Source organism: Salmo salar, chromosome ssa01, assembly GCF_905237065.1.
Source record: "Salmo salar chromosome ssa01, Ssal_v3.1, whole genome shotgun sequence".
In the NCBI taxonomy this organism is placed as follows: domain Eukaryota; kingdom Metazoa; phylum Chordata; class Actinopteri; order Salmoniformes; family Salmonidae; genus Salmo; species Salmo salar.
Genome location: NC_059442.1, coordinates 144,487,932 through 144,502,501, shown reverse-complemented (window position 1 = coordinate 144,502,501; position 14,570 = coordinate 144,487,932). Strand labels below are relative to the sequence as shown.

General features: G+C 42.2%; 1 non-coding gene across 1 annotated transcript; it reads left to right on the top strand.

The window, feature by feature from the left end:
- The first annotated feature begins 7,985 nt into the window (after positions 1 to 7,985).
- On the top strand, positions 7,986 to 8,060 carry trnaa-ugc (transfer RNA alanine (anticodon UGC)). The gene has a single exon. It is a non-coding gene; the product is annotated as a tRNA-Ala (tRNA).
- The last annotated feature ends 6,510 nt before the right edge of the window (positions 8,061 to 14,570 follow it).

Genomic DNA, 14,570 nt, shown 5'->3' with positions numbered 1-14,570 from the left:
AAAGCTGTCCTTGAAACAGTCTTGATGTGTTCTTCAAAGAGAGATCAGGGTCCAGAGTAACGCCGAGGTTCTTCACAGTTTTATTTGAGATGACTGTACAACCATCCAGATTAATTGTCAGATTCAACAGAAGATCTCTTTGTTTCTTGGGACCTAGAACAAGCATCTCTGTTTTGTCCGAGTTTAAAAGTAGAAAGTTTGCAGCATCCACTTCTTTATGTCTGAAACACAGGCTTCTAGCGAGGGGTAATTTTGGGGGCTTCACCATGTTTCATTGAAATGTACAGCTGTGTGTCGTCCGCATAGCAGTGAAATTTAACATTATGTTTTCGAATGACATCCCCAAGAGGTAAAATATATAGTGAAAACAATGGTGGTCCTAAAACGGAACCTTGAGGAACACCGAAATTTACAATTGATTTGTCAGAGGACAAACCATTCACAGAGACAAACTGATATCTTTCCGACAGATAAGATCTAAACCAGGCCAGAACTTGTCCATGTAGACCAATTTGGGTTTCCAATCTCTCCAAAAGAATGTGGTGGTCGATGGTATCAAAAGCAGCACTAAGATCTAGGAGCACGAGGACAGATGCAATCTGGCATCTGTCGGTACAGTTAAAACCGGGATTCATCCGTGAAGAGCACACTTCTCCAGCGTGTCAGTGGCCATCAAAGGTGAGCATTTGCTCACTAAATTCGGTTACGCAGAACTGCAGTCAGGTCAAGACCCTGGTGAGGACGACGAAAAGCAGGTGAGCTTTCCTGAGGCGGTTTCTGACAGTTTGTGCAGAACGTCTTCAGTTGTGCAATCCCACAGTTTCACCAGCTGTCTGGCTATCTGTTCTAAGACCATCCACGCAGGTGAATAAGCTGGATGTTGAGGTCCTGGGCTAGCTTGTTTACATGTGGTCTGCGATTGTGAGGCCGGTTGGACGTACTGCCAAATTCTCTAAAAGCGACTTTGGAGGCAGCTCATGGTAGAGAAATGAACATTCAATTCTCTGGCAACAGTTCTGGTGGACATTCCTGCAGTCAGCATGCCAATTGCACGCTCCCTCAAAACTTGAGATATCTGTGGCATTGTGTTGTGTGATAAAACTGCACATTTTAGAGTGGCCTTTTATTGTCCCCCTGCACAAAGTGCACCTGTGTAATGATCATGCTGTTTTATCAGCTTCTTGACATGCCACACTTGTCAGGTGGATGGATTATCTTGGCAAAGTAGAAAAGCTCACTAACAGGGATGTAAACATACATTTTTTTGCATTTAGACAATTTCTGGGATCTTTTATTTCAGCTCATGAAACATGGAACCCACACTTTACATGTTTATATTTTTGTCCAGTATATATATTTTTTTTTTTTGGGGGGGTAAAACCCATGTAATCTCTCTTTGTGTTCCTTCCAGTGATAGCCCAGGTTATTATCATCCCTAAGGCAGCTCTATTCAAAGAAATCTATCTGTCGGGAAGAAGACAGGTATGTCAGAGTGACCCCTGGACCCCACATCCTTGGATAGAACAGGACAGTACAGTACATTCTGATCACAAACACACCGCACAGGTCTGTCTCTGTCACTATAAAGCCTTTCGTTGCCATTGTTACTCTTGCTCTTCACAGGTTGTAGAATGTTGATTACATCCATTTCGCACCTTGCCAAGGTCTGGCATCACGTCTCTCCACCCCCTCCTCTCGCCTCCCCATCCACTCGTCCCGTCTCAGCAAACACTTCATTATGCTTTGCTACCAGCACTCCTCTTCATTTGTTCTCTGTGACCTCCGCACCACGCTCCATTCCCTTTAATTTTACTCCTATTTGTCTCATCGCCACCAAGCATGAACGGAAACATATTTAATAATGCAGGAAATACAGAATTGAGCAAAAACAAGATATATTCGTTTTCACGGTTTTACACTGTACACATTTCATTCCACTATCAGATATTCTATTTTGCATGATGAGGAGAGAGCTATTTCAGAATGACAAGAGAGCTGCTGCAAAGGACTTTTTAATTAAAGAAATCAAGTGCTGTGACACAAGAATGGAGTCTTTCAGACGATAGTATTGCATAGATATTTTAGTATTTTAGATATTATTGTAGTGACATATCAAATATTAGCATGTAATGTAAGATGATTTGGATTATTTTATGTACAGTACAATAGAAACTCTACTTGAGTTTCTGCTGAATCCCCATGTGAGACCTGACGTAGGGACAGAAATAAGAAACTGCTCCAATAATATTGTAAAAGGGAAAAGACAAGTCATGCAATTTCATAAAGAACTGACCTTAGTCAAAAGCTCATATCACTGATGTTAGGAACTGCCTGTAAGTGTTCAAAAGTCCCTCCAAATAATATGAGGATATTCGTTTAGGAGATTATAGAGTATGTTATAGTGGTACTTTATTGATGACTTGTGGCAGAGGATAATGGGACATTAGCAGGACTTGGATAGGCAGTGAGGCACATTGAACCAAATGGAACCTTTCACACATATTTGGACCCCTGCTATAAAGAAGTTTACTCTCTCTCCATTTAAAAAAGTTTTTTTCAGTTTTTCTGTCTCTCTCTCCGTTTCTCTCCATTTTTCCGTCTCTCTCAGTTTTTTCAATTTTTCTGTCTCAGTTTTTTTTATCTCTCCATTTTTTCAGTTTTTCCATCTCTCTCTCCTTTTTTCCATCTCTCTCTCTGTCCCTCTCTCTGTTTCTCCCCATTTTTTCCCCTCTCTCTCTCCGTTTCTCCCCGTTTTTCAATCTCTCTCTCTCCATCCATTTTTCCGTCTCTCTCCATTTTTTCCATTTTTTCCATCTCTCTCTCTTTCTCGACAGTGCTACAGTATATTGTCAATACTAATGGGTTGTGCAGAGATGGTACAGCAAAATATGATGCATTATTGGCTTCCTTAACGCTATATAGCTACGAGTGTTAATGGCTGTATTCCTTCACAAATCTAAGGATTTAAATATCCTAGATCATCACAAAGAAAATATAAAAGACCCCATTGACGGGTTTGTCAAGAGGAAAGAAAGCAGATGGGGCTTTATTATTGAACATTATGCCAGAGCATCAGCATGATATAAAAGCATTATCTACTTGCTTGGAAAACGCCTCATTCTGGGCCATCTCCAAAGCTCACAGAAGTACATGCATATCCTGTTAGCGTCTTGTATACTGTGTTGCTTCAGCAGTATGGGAAAAACATATGTACAGACTGCAGAGTCTTATCAAGCCAATTCGATATAGTCTTATACTGTTCGGAATAAGCAAGTGTTAAATATTAGTGTGTTAGAATCTGCAGATTATTTCTGTATCTGTATGTCTCTTAGCCTACATAGGTTATGAGGATTTTGGAAGCTGACATAAGTTTTTAAACTTTGAGAGTTTGACTATTGTCTCTCAGGTATACTCTGTCTCTATCAAGATGGTGCCGATTGAGAAGGGTGACATCTTATGAGTTCCAACCCAACTTTGCTATATAGTGACTATTATCGTATTTATCTTCACAGAAAGTTCATACTATTATCATATATGACCGCCAAGCACTTCTGGACATTAGATCGACAGTTACTAACCTTGATTTTGACTTCAAATACAACTTCAACTATGACTCAGCTTATTCCACTGATAATACCTGACCCTATTCCTTTGTTCCATGGGCTACCAAAACAATGCAGGTGTAGACAATAACAGAATAAGATGGATGAGCTTCGTTTGAGAGTTTCCTGTCAGAGAGACTTGAATAGTTGAAATATTATATGTCTTACTGAAACGTGGCTGGATGATGACGCTACGCACCTAGTACTCGGTGGTTCTCAATGCAGCGGTAGGATCGGACGGCGCCTTCGGGGAAGTCGATAGGAGGTTGAGTGTCTTTTTTTCATAAATAAAAACTGTTGTTCTGCTTCAAGTGTGAAAGAAATCTCTAGCTTTTGCTCACCTGATATAGAATACCTCATAGGAAGCTGCAGACCCTTTTATCTACAAAGAGAGTTCTCATCCATAATTATCACGGATGTATACATCCCTCCACAACCCAACACACTCTTTGGCACTCAACAAAATGTATGGGTCCCAGGACAAACAAGAAACAGCTCACCCAGAGGCAGTGTTTCTGGTGGGGGAAACTTTAACGCGGGGAGATTTAAAACCGTCCTACCTCACATCTACCAAAACATCTCCTGTGCCACTAGGGGTGCAAAAATCTCCAGACCACTTGTATTCTACCCAAAGAAACGTATACAAGGCCCTCTTTTGTCCTCTTTTTGGGCAAATCTGAATATGAGTCCATTCTCCTGCTTCTTGTTTACAAATAAAAGCTCTAACAGAAAATACCAGTGATGTGCTCAATACAGGAAGTCGTCGCATGAAGCAGATGCAAGGCTACAAGACTGTTTTGCTAGTACAGACTGGGATATGTTCTGGGATTCATCCGATAGCATAGAGGAGTTTAATACAACAGTCACAGTGTCATACGCGTTGTAAGGATTGGACCAAGGCGCAGCAGGTAAAGTGCTCATCTTCTTAATTTTATTAAAGAAAACACTTAATCAAAATAAACAAACGACAAAAACAGTCCAGTAAGGTGCACAGACTATACTAGAAACAACCACCCACAAACACAAGTGAAAAAAACACAACTAAATATGGCCTCCAATTAGAGACAACAACAACCAGATGCCTCTAATTGGAGGTCATTCTAAAACTCACATAGAAATAGAAAAGCTAGATTAACGATAGAAATAGGAAAACTAGAACCTAAACCCACAATACCCAAACACACAAAACAAACACCCCCTACCACGCCTGACCAACTATAATGACAAATAACCCCTTTTACTGGTCAGGACGTGACACACAGGCTTCATCAATAAGTGCATCGACGATGTCGTCCCCACAGTGACTATAAGAACGTATCCAAACCAAAAACCATGGATTACAGGAAATATCCATTCTGGGCTAAAGGCTAGAGCTACTACTTACAAAGAACATGAAAGGGACATGGACGCATACAAGAAAGCCCACTATGACCTCTGATGAGACGTCAAACATGCAAAAGGACAATATAGGATGAAGGTGGAATCCTATTGCACTGGCTCTGGCCCTCATTGGACTTCATGTTACACAATACATGTATGTTTTGCTCGATAAAGTTCATATTTATATCCAAAACCCCCATTTTACATTGGCGTGTAATGTTCAGAAATGTTTTGCCTCCCAAAACGTCCGGTGAATGAGAACATCAATTTACAGAAATACTCATCATAAACGTTGATAAAATATAGAACAGTTATTGAAAGAATTATAGATACACCTCTCCTTGATGCAACTGCCGTGTCAGATTTCAAAAAAGCTTCACGGAGAAAGCACACTTTGCAATAATCTGAGTACGGGCGCTCAGAGAACAACAACCGCCATTACAGAAAGCCGCCATGTTGGAGTCAAAAAAGTCTGAAATAGTGTTATAAATATTCACTTACCTTTGATGATCTTCGTCGGAATGCACTCCCAGGAATCCCAGTTCCACCATAAATGTTTGTTTTGTTTCGATAATGTCCATATTAATATCCAAATACCTGCGTTTTGTTCGCGGCGTTCAGACAAGTTATCCAAAGTCGCCATACTCGCGCATTTTGTTGAGACAAAAAGTCCAAAAAGTTATACTACAGTTTGTAGAAACATGTCAAACGATGTATAGCATCAATCTTTAGGATGTTTTTATCATACATCTTCGATAAGATTCCAACCGGACAAATCCTTTGTCTTCAGAAAGGAAAAAGTAAGCACCACGCGCAGACGGCCGCATGCATGAATGATCTAATGGCACTCAGCCAGACACCTGATACAAATGTATCTCATTCCCTTCAGGTCACAGTAGAAGCCTAAAACAATGTTCTAAAGACTGTTGACATCTAGTGGAAGCCTTAGGAACTGCAAAATGACCCCTAAGTCACTGTAGTTTGAATAGAGAATACATTTAAAAAACTACAGCCTCAGATTTTCAACTTCCTGGTTGGATTTTTCTCAGGGTTGTGCCTGCCATATGAGTTCTGTTATACACAGACATCATTCAAACAGTTTTAGAAACGTCATAGTGTTTTCTATCCAAATCTACTAATAATATGCATATCCTACATTCTGGGTCTGGGTAGCATGCAGTTTACTATGGGCACACTTTTCATCCGGACGTCAAAATACTGCCCCCTACCCTAGAGAGGTTAAATGACTATTGCCCTGTAGCACTCACATCTGTAATTATGAAGTGCATTGGAAGGATGGTCATGACACACATCAACATCATCATCCCAGACCCAGATGGTGAGGGTAGGCAACAACACCTCCGCTACGCTGACGCTCAACACGAGGGCCCCTCAGCGGTGTGTGCATAGCCCCTCCTGCACTCCCTGTGCACCCATGACTGTGTGGCCATGCACGAGTACAACACCATCATCAAGTTTGCTGACAACACGACGGTGGTAGGCCTGATCACCAACAGCAATGAATCAGCCTACAGGAGGAGGTCAGAGGCTTAGTAGTGTGATGCCAGGACAACAACCTCTCCCTCAACTTCAGTAAGACCAAGGAGCTAATCATGGACTATAGGAGAAAGAGGGGAGATCACACCCCCATCCATAGCGGGTCGAGAGCTTCAAGTTCATTGGCGTCCAGATCACTAAGGACTCAGCATGGTCCACAAACACCTGCACAGTCGTAAAGAGGGCACTGCAGTGCATCTTCCCGCTCAGGAGGGTGAAAAGATTTGGCATGGGCCCTTGGATCCTCAAAAAGTTCTACAGCAGCAACATCGAGAGCATCTTGACTGGCTGCATCACCACTTGGTATGGAAAATGCACCCCCCTTGACATCAAAACGTGCTACAGAGGGTGGTGTGGACAGCCCAGTACATTACTGGGGCCGAGTTTCCTGCCATCCAGGTCCTCTATATCAAGCGGTGTCAGAGGAAGCCCCGAAAAATGACCAAAGACTCCAGCCACACAAGCCATAGACTGTTCACTCTGTTACCAGCCGGCAAACGGTACCGGAGCATCGGCTCTCGAACCAACAGGCTCTGAGAAAGCTTCTACCCCCAAGCCATAAGAAACGTCTAAATAGTCAAGTAATGGTACCCAAACTATCTGCACTGACTTTATCCTGCACTGACCCTACGCACACTCACTGGACTATATATACACAACATATACACACTCACTCACACACACTACATTGACACTCCAACACAAAACCCCCACACATTCACATACACTACATATGCACACACACATGACAAACACACGAATACAACACAACACAAACATAACACACACGCCCACACAACACACAATTACGCAAGCGCACACACACACACACACACACACACACACACACACACACACACACACACACACACACACACACACACACATTTGCATTTGCTGCTGCTCTGTTCATTATTTTACTCTTATTATTGTCTATCCTGGTGCCTTGTCACTTTACCCTACCTTCATGTACACTGGTACCTTAAATACCTTGTACTTCTGCGCATTGATCTGGTACTGGTACTCCCCTGAAAATATAGCTCAATTCTTGTGTATTTTATTTTATTCCTTTTGTCTTATTCCTCTTGTTTTTTATTTTTTAAACTGCATCAATGGCAAGGGCTCTAAATAACAATTTATTTGACATTTTTATTTAATTTAATTTATCTGCTCCACCAAGTGTAGTCCCTTTGACTGCTGCTTCTATTGACATCTGGTAGCTCCTGCTGAGACTGGTCCCATCAATGCCTCTGCAAATGAAAGGCCTCCAAAATTCACCTGGATGACAGAGAAACAAGTAAACAAACAAACGCAAGGAGCCAAAGGGGTCTAACGGGGTTACACAACAGACCGTATTTATGAGTCCCTTTACGGCCTGGAAAAGAACTCTGAGCTGTTTTCAGAATATAATACATTTTCTTTATTTTCAACTAATGGTCCCAACATGGTCCCGTGTGGCTCAGTTGGTAGAGCATGGTGTTTGCAACGCCAGGGTTGTGGGTTCGATTCCCACGGGGACCAGTATGAAAAGAAAAGAACAAAAAACATGTATGAAATGCATTCACTACTGTAAGTAGCTCTGGATAAGAGTGTCTGCTAAATGACTAAAATGTAAATCTTCTGCTCTATTTTAAACATTCTTATTGATGTTTTGATGCATGCATGGCAGGGCTAACGGAACATACTGGTTTGATTATTAATTTATTACGAACCATTAGAGAGGTATTTGATGCTAATGAATAAAGAGAGAACACCATTCCACAGTTAATTGTGTCCTTTGGTGCTGGCATGTTAGATTAATAAAGATATTTATCGTCAACCAACATGGTGGACAGAGTCAGCCTTGATGGAATTCAACTACTGTGAGGCGACCTTTCTGGAAGGGAACCTTTTTGTTAATTTGGAACACAATTAAAAAGTTAAACATCTCAAATCCATCACCTTCCCTAGCCCAGAGTGACCTTTTCCCTTCTATCAATAATCATGTTTTTAGATAAAATGACCATGTTGACTCACTGTAGCTGGTCAGTTATTCAGTGTATGTGTATTAGATGTGGTGTGGTCTTTTCTGGCTGTGACCTGCGGTGTTCGGATTGGCTGACAAATATAGAAATGGAGAGCTGTTAGCTTAAAGGTACAAGGATGAGACTGAAGCCCGAACAAACCCATGCTGAGATACCCAGCATCAAATAATCACCCCTGGACCTCTCTTCAGAATCCAACACATGTTCGTCACTAGTTACCACAGCCACAAAGCCAGAAGGCCCGCCTACTCTACCAATTAGATCAGGGCTCTACGCTAACTTTTCTCCCAAGGAGTACATGTGCTTCTAAATGGAAAAATGTAGGAGCACACAAAGAAATTTAGGAACACATTGAAAAATGTTCAAGTAACAGAGTTTATTAATAAACAATTTATTACATACATACTTATACTGCATGTGTGTGCGTGTACTAAGGGACACACATCTGTGCAACAGCACATACCACCAAAATCACACATTGACCCATGCCTACTAGACGCAAAGGATAGCAGTTGTCCAGCTGCTTTTGTATGTTGGCCATCTGGCACGCTTAGCCTCTTACATCTAGACGTTCCGCTAGCGGAACACCTGCTCCAATATCCAATGATAGGCGTGGCGCGAATTACAAATTCCTCAAAAAAACCAAAACTTCCATTTTTCAAACATATGACTATTTTACACCATTTTATCTAACCACACTGTCCGATTTCAAAAAGGCTTTAGAGCGAAAGCAAAACATTAGATTATGTCAGCAGAGTACCAAGCCAGAAATAATCAGACACCCATTTTTCAAGCTAGCATATAATGTCACAAAAACCCAGAAGACAGCTAAATGCAGCACTAACCTTTGATGATCTTCATCAGATGACAACCCTAGGACATTATGTTATACAATACATGCATGTTTTGTTCAATCAAGTTCATATTTATATCAAAAACCAGCTTTTTACATTAGCATGTGACGTTCAGAACTAGCATACCCCCCGCAAACTTCCGGGAATTCGCTAACATTTTACTAAATTACTCACGATAAACGTTCACAAAAAGCACAACAATTATTTTAAGAATTATAGATACAGAACTCCTCTATGCACTCGATATGTCCGATTTTAAAATAGCTTTTGGTGAAAGCACATTTTGCAATATTCTAAGTACATAGCCCAGGCATCACGGGCTAGCTATTTAGACACCGGCAAGTTTAGCACTCACCAATATCAGCTTTACTATTATAAAAGTTTGATTACCTTTTGTTGTCTTCGTCAGAATGCACTCCCAGGACTGCTACTTCAATAACAAATGTTGGTTTGGTCCAAAATAATCCATCGTTATATCCGAATAGCGGCGTTTTGTTCGTGCGGCCCAGACACTATCTGAAATGGTAAATCAGGGTCGCGCGCATGGCGCAATTCGTGACAAAAAAATCTAAATATTCCATTACCGTACTTGAAGCATGTCAACCGCTGTTTAAAATCCATTTTTATGCCATTTTTCTCGTAGAAAAGCGATAATATTCCGACCGGGAATGTCCATTTAGCTAAACTGAGGAAAGTAAACAAAGCTTTCGGTCGACGTGGGCACGAGCCTGAGTCTCACAGTACTGTAACCAGCCACTACCCAAACGCGCTACTTTTTTTCAGCCAGAGCCTGCAAAGCCACGATTCAGCTTTTTGCCGCCTTCTGAGACCCTATGGCAGCCGTAGGAAGTGTCACGGGACAGCTAAGATCCTCACTCTTCAATAAACAGAGACAAGAAGAACGACACCTTGTCAGACAGGCCACTTCCTGCCTGAAACCTTGTCAGGTTTTTGCCTGCCAAATGAGTTCTGTTATACTCACAGACACCATTCAAACAGTTTTAGAAACTTTAGGGTGTTTTCTATCCATGTCTAATAAGTATATGCATATTCTAGTTACTGGGTAGGAGTGGTAACCAGATTAAATCGGGTACGTTTTTTATCCAGCCGTGTCAATACTGCCCCCTATCCTAAACAGGTTAAAATACATTTTTATGCAATTTTTCTCGTAAAAAAGCGATAATATTCCGACCGGGAGTGGTGGTTTTCGTTCAAAGAGAGAGAAAGTAAACATGGAGTCGACTCGTGCACGAGCCTCAGTCTCATAGTACTCTGACCGGCCACTATCCAAACGCGCTAATGTTTTTCAGCCAGGGCCTGCAAAGCCACGATTCAGCTTTTGCCGCCTTCTGAGAGCCCATGGGAGCCGTAGGAAGTGTCACGTAACAGCAGAGATCCCCTAGTTTGGATAGAGATAATCAAGAAGGCCAAGAAATGGTCAGACAGGGTACTTCCTGTACAGAATCTTCTCAGGTTTTGGCCTGCCAAATGAGTTCTGTTATACTCACAGACACCATTCAAACAGTTTTAGAAACTTTGGAGTGTTTTCTATCCAAAGCTAATAATTATATGCATATTCTAGTTTCTGGGCAGGAGTAATAATCAGATTAAATCGGGTACGTTTTTTATCCGGCCGTGAAAATACTGCCCCTATCCATAACAGGTTAAAAGACAGCCAGCAGTCCACGGCAGGAGTGGGATCAAACTCCTCGACAGAAGGTCCCTCCAGGCTGATCCTCGTCAGGTCTTCGGTGGTGGAGACCCCAAGGCAGCTTCTTGTCGAATTCTTAATCCGGTTCTGCGCAGAGAAGCCTTGCTCACACTGGGCGGCTGAAATGGGCAGCACCAGCATAAGCTGCACCAACTCCAGTCTGTTCTAGGGAAAAGATGATATCTTTCAAATCCATTTAAACTCTTACCATTAACGTATCTAAACCAACAATAGAGGGATACCATACATAACCACTCAGGACTGTTTTCCTACCTTGTAATCGTGACTGTAGAGGTCCTTTATCAACATGGTCTCCCACAGGCCACTAAGACTTGTCCTTGAAATTGTTACTGCCCAGGATTTTCAGCCCCTGCCACTCATCCTGGATTGCAGCTATGTTGCACCCCGATCGGCAGGATTGAACAGAGCAAGTGAGTTTGCAAATATGCAAACATAGCATTGTCTCACATGGCAATGCAGTGTCAAATAAATTGTTACCTCTCCAGAGGCTCCTTGAAATGTCTCATCAGGTCTGCCACACTATCATCGCCAAAGGTGAGAAGGCTGGCCTGGTCATCTGGTCATGTGTCAGGGTTTAGCACTCTGAAAGACTCCACTGGGGTCTGGACACCCTCATCCTTCAGCAAACCACCAAACCTGGCTTTGAGATCCTCCACGCCGATGTTGATGGCCACCTCCATGTGCTGCTTCAGCTAGGGATTGGTGAGGTCTGTGAAGCCTTTCAGATTCCCCTTCAGTGTTATACCCTTTAAAACCTGTTGGGGCTGGGGGGCAGTATTTGCACGGCCGGATAAAAACGTACTCGATTAGTAGATTTATAATTAGTAGATTTGGATAGAAAACACTCTAAACTTTCTAAAACTGTTTGAATGGTGTCTGTGAGTATAACAGAACTCATATGGCAGGCCAAAACCTGAGAAGATTCCATACAGGAAGTGCCCTGTCTGACAATTTGTTCTCCTTCTGCGGCATCTCTATCGAATATACAGCATCTCTGCTGTAACGTGACATTTTCTAAGGCTTCCATTGGCTTTCAGAAGGCGCCAGAAAGTGGAATGACGTGTCTCCAGTCTCTGGGCGAAAAACAGCATGATATTTTGTGAGTGGTCAGGCTGAGAACAGTGACACTGGAGATGCGCGTTCATGTGAATTCTCCATGTTTTTCTTTCTCTCTTTGAATGAATACAACATCGCCCGGTTGGAATATTATCGCTATTTTACGAGAAAAATCGCATAAAAATAGATTTTAAACAGCGTTTGACATGCTTCTAAGTACGGTAATGGAATATTTACAATTTTTTTGTCACGAAATGCGCTCACGCGTCACCCTTCGGATACTGACCTGAACGCACGAACAAAACGGAGCTATTTGGATATAACTATGGATTATTTCGAACCAAAACAACATAATAATCTAACATAATCTAATGTTTTGCTTTCGCTGTAAAGCTTTTTTGAAATCGGACAGTGTGGTTAGATTAACGAGAGTCTTGTCTTTAAAATGGTGTAAAATAGTAATATGTTTGAGAAACTGAAGTTATAGCATTTATGAGATATTTGTATTTCGCGCCAAGCGTCCCACCTTGCCCAGGTGGGAACACACACACACACACACACACACACACACACACACACACACACACACACACACACACACACACACACACACACACACACACACACACACACACACACACACACACAATGAAATGTCTGGCCATTTGTCTGTCTCCCATAGAAAAATATAAAGACTTCTCCACTGCATTTCCCTCCTTATCCACAAATCGTTCTATTGGGCAACGAATACATTGATTCTCACACTGAGAATCTAATCTGTCTTAATCATCGATTTTAATAATCGATTTCTCTTACATCCTAACAAGCTCTCATCCTAACACACCAGAAATCTCCTCTCATCAACCTGCTGCTGAGCAAGCATGGTCTGGATCTTCTCCTGCCTTTGTCCTAAGTTTTAGTGCTTCCAGTCTGATCACTGTCTTCTTCAACTCTGACGTGGCTTGGGGGAGGATCAGGTCATTCCTTTGCAGGGTGAGGCTAAGTGAGGATAGCTCCTCAAACATGTCTGAGAGAAAATGGCAGAATACACAAGTGCATTCTCCATTTCCCTCTTTATCTGTTACGTAGTGAGTAAATAAACTCACCTGTCAATTACTTGATTATGAAAGTTCATTTGAGTCTTGAACATTTTTTTTTAAACTAGTGTGGTATTACATTTCCTGTGTAAATCTTACCCTCTTTGCCCGCCCTTGAACTTCCGCTGTTGTTGATGCTACGGCCAGGAGCTCCATGTGTCGCAGAACAACGGAGTACTGGCCTTCATCGGTGGCAAGGTCCTTGTCTTGTCCGTGCCACAGGAACACTTAGAGGGCACTCTGGACAATGGGGATCCAGCGAGTTCCCTTGACGCTAGACGGTGTGCAAATATCCACACTGAGCTCTTGCCCGAGAACATAGACCTCTCGTTTGGATTTTCCGCTGAAGTGATACATCTTCCATATCAGGTGCAGAAGATCGTACACGAGTGACACCTTTGGCTCTTTCTTCTGAATGGTCAGAATTGCCAGCTCTAGCCTGTGAAAGTCAGCTCAGAATCTTCCAAACAATTCACCATCTCCTCCCCCCCGTCTCTTGTGCCAACAGAAAACAATAATTCTGTGGTATTTACCATTCCAGCACTTAGCGCACGCACACACACACACAGTATTGTTTAACATTCTCTGCTAGCAAATAAAACTAAATCAGAGATTTTATTAGTTACAAACCTATGTGGCATACAGTGGATTGGGATTATATGCCACCCTGTCCCCCCTGCAGGTGGGCAATCACTCCCCCACAGTGACGCAGGGGGGCAATCACTCCCCCACGGTGGCCCATGTTCACGGAGGCACCATCTGCACCGAACGAGATGCACTTCTTCATCCATGACCCTCCATCCTCTGGGCACACAGCACAAAAAAAACTATAAAAAAGTATTTCTTACTAACTAAATTCTATTCCCATTACGAATAATGATTAAACTTCGCACAAAAATAAAGCCTATAAAGAGAAACAATTTACCAATGGCATGGGAGTGTTCAAGGTCTTTTGTCCGACCAAATTTGACAAAGGTTCTTCTTCCGCAATTTAGTATGCTATGTTTATCTTTATTTTTAGCTGCCTCCTCTTCTCCTCAGACAGCAGCACTTGCCTCCTCAAGGCTGCTGACACCGTGCCTGATGGTGTCTTCTGTCTCAACTGGTACAGATCTCTTCACTGGATATGCCGCCGCGAGATGTTATGTTTCGCTATGCTATATCTCTTTTCAGATGCGGATTTCCTGACACGAAGGACGAGTTGCCCGCCTGTTTTTGCCCTCTACAATATTTGCAGAACATGACATTGTTTTCTAACTCTAGTCTTG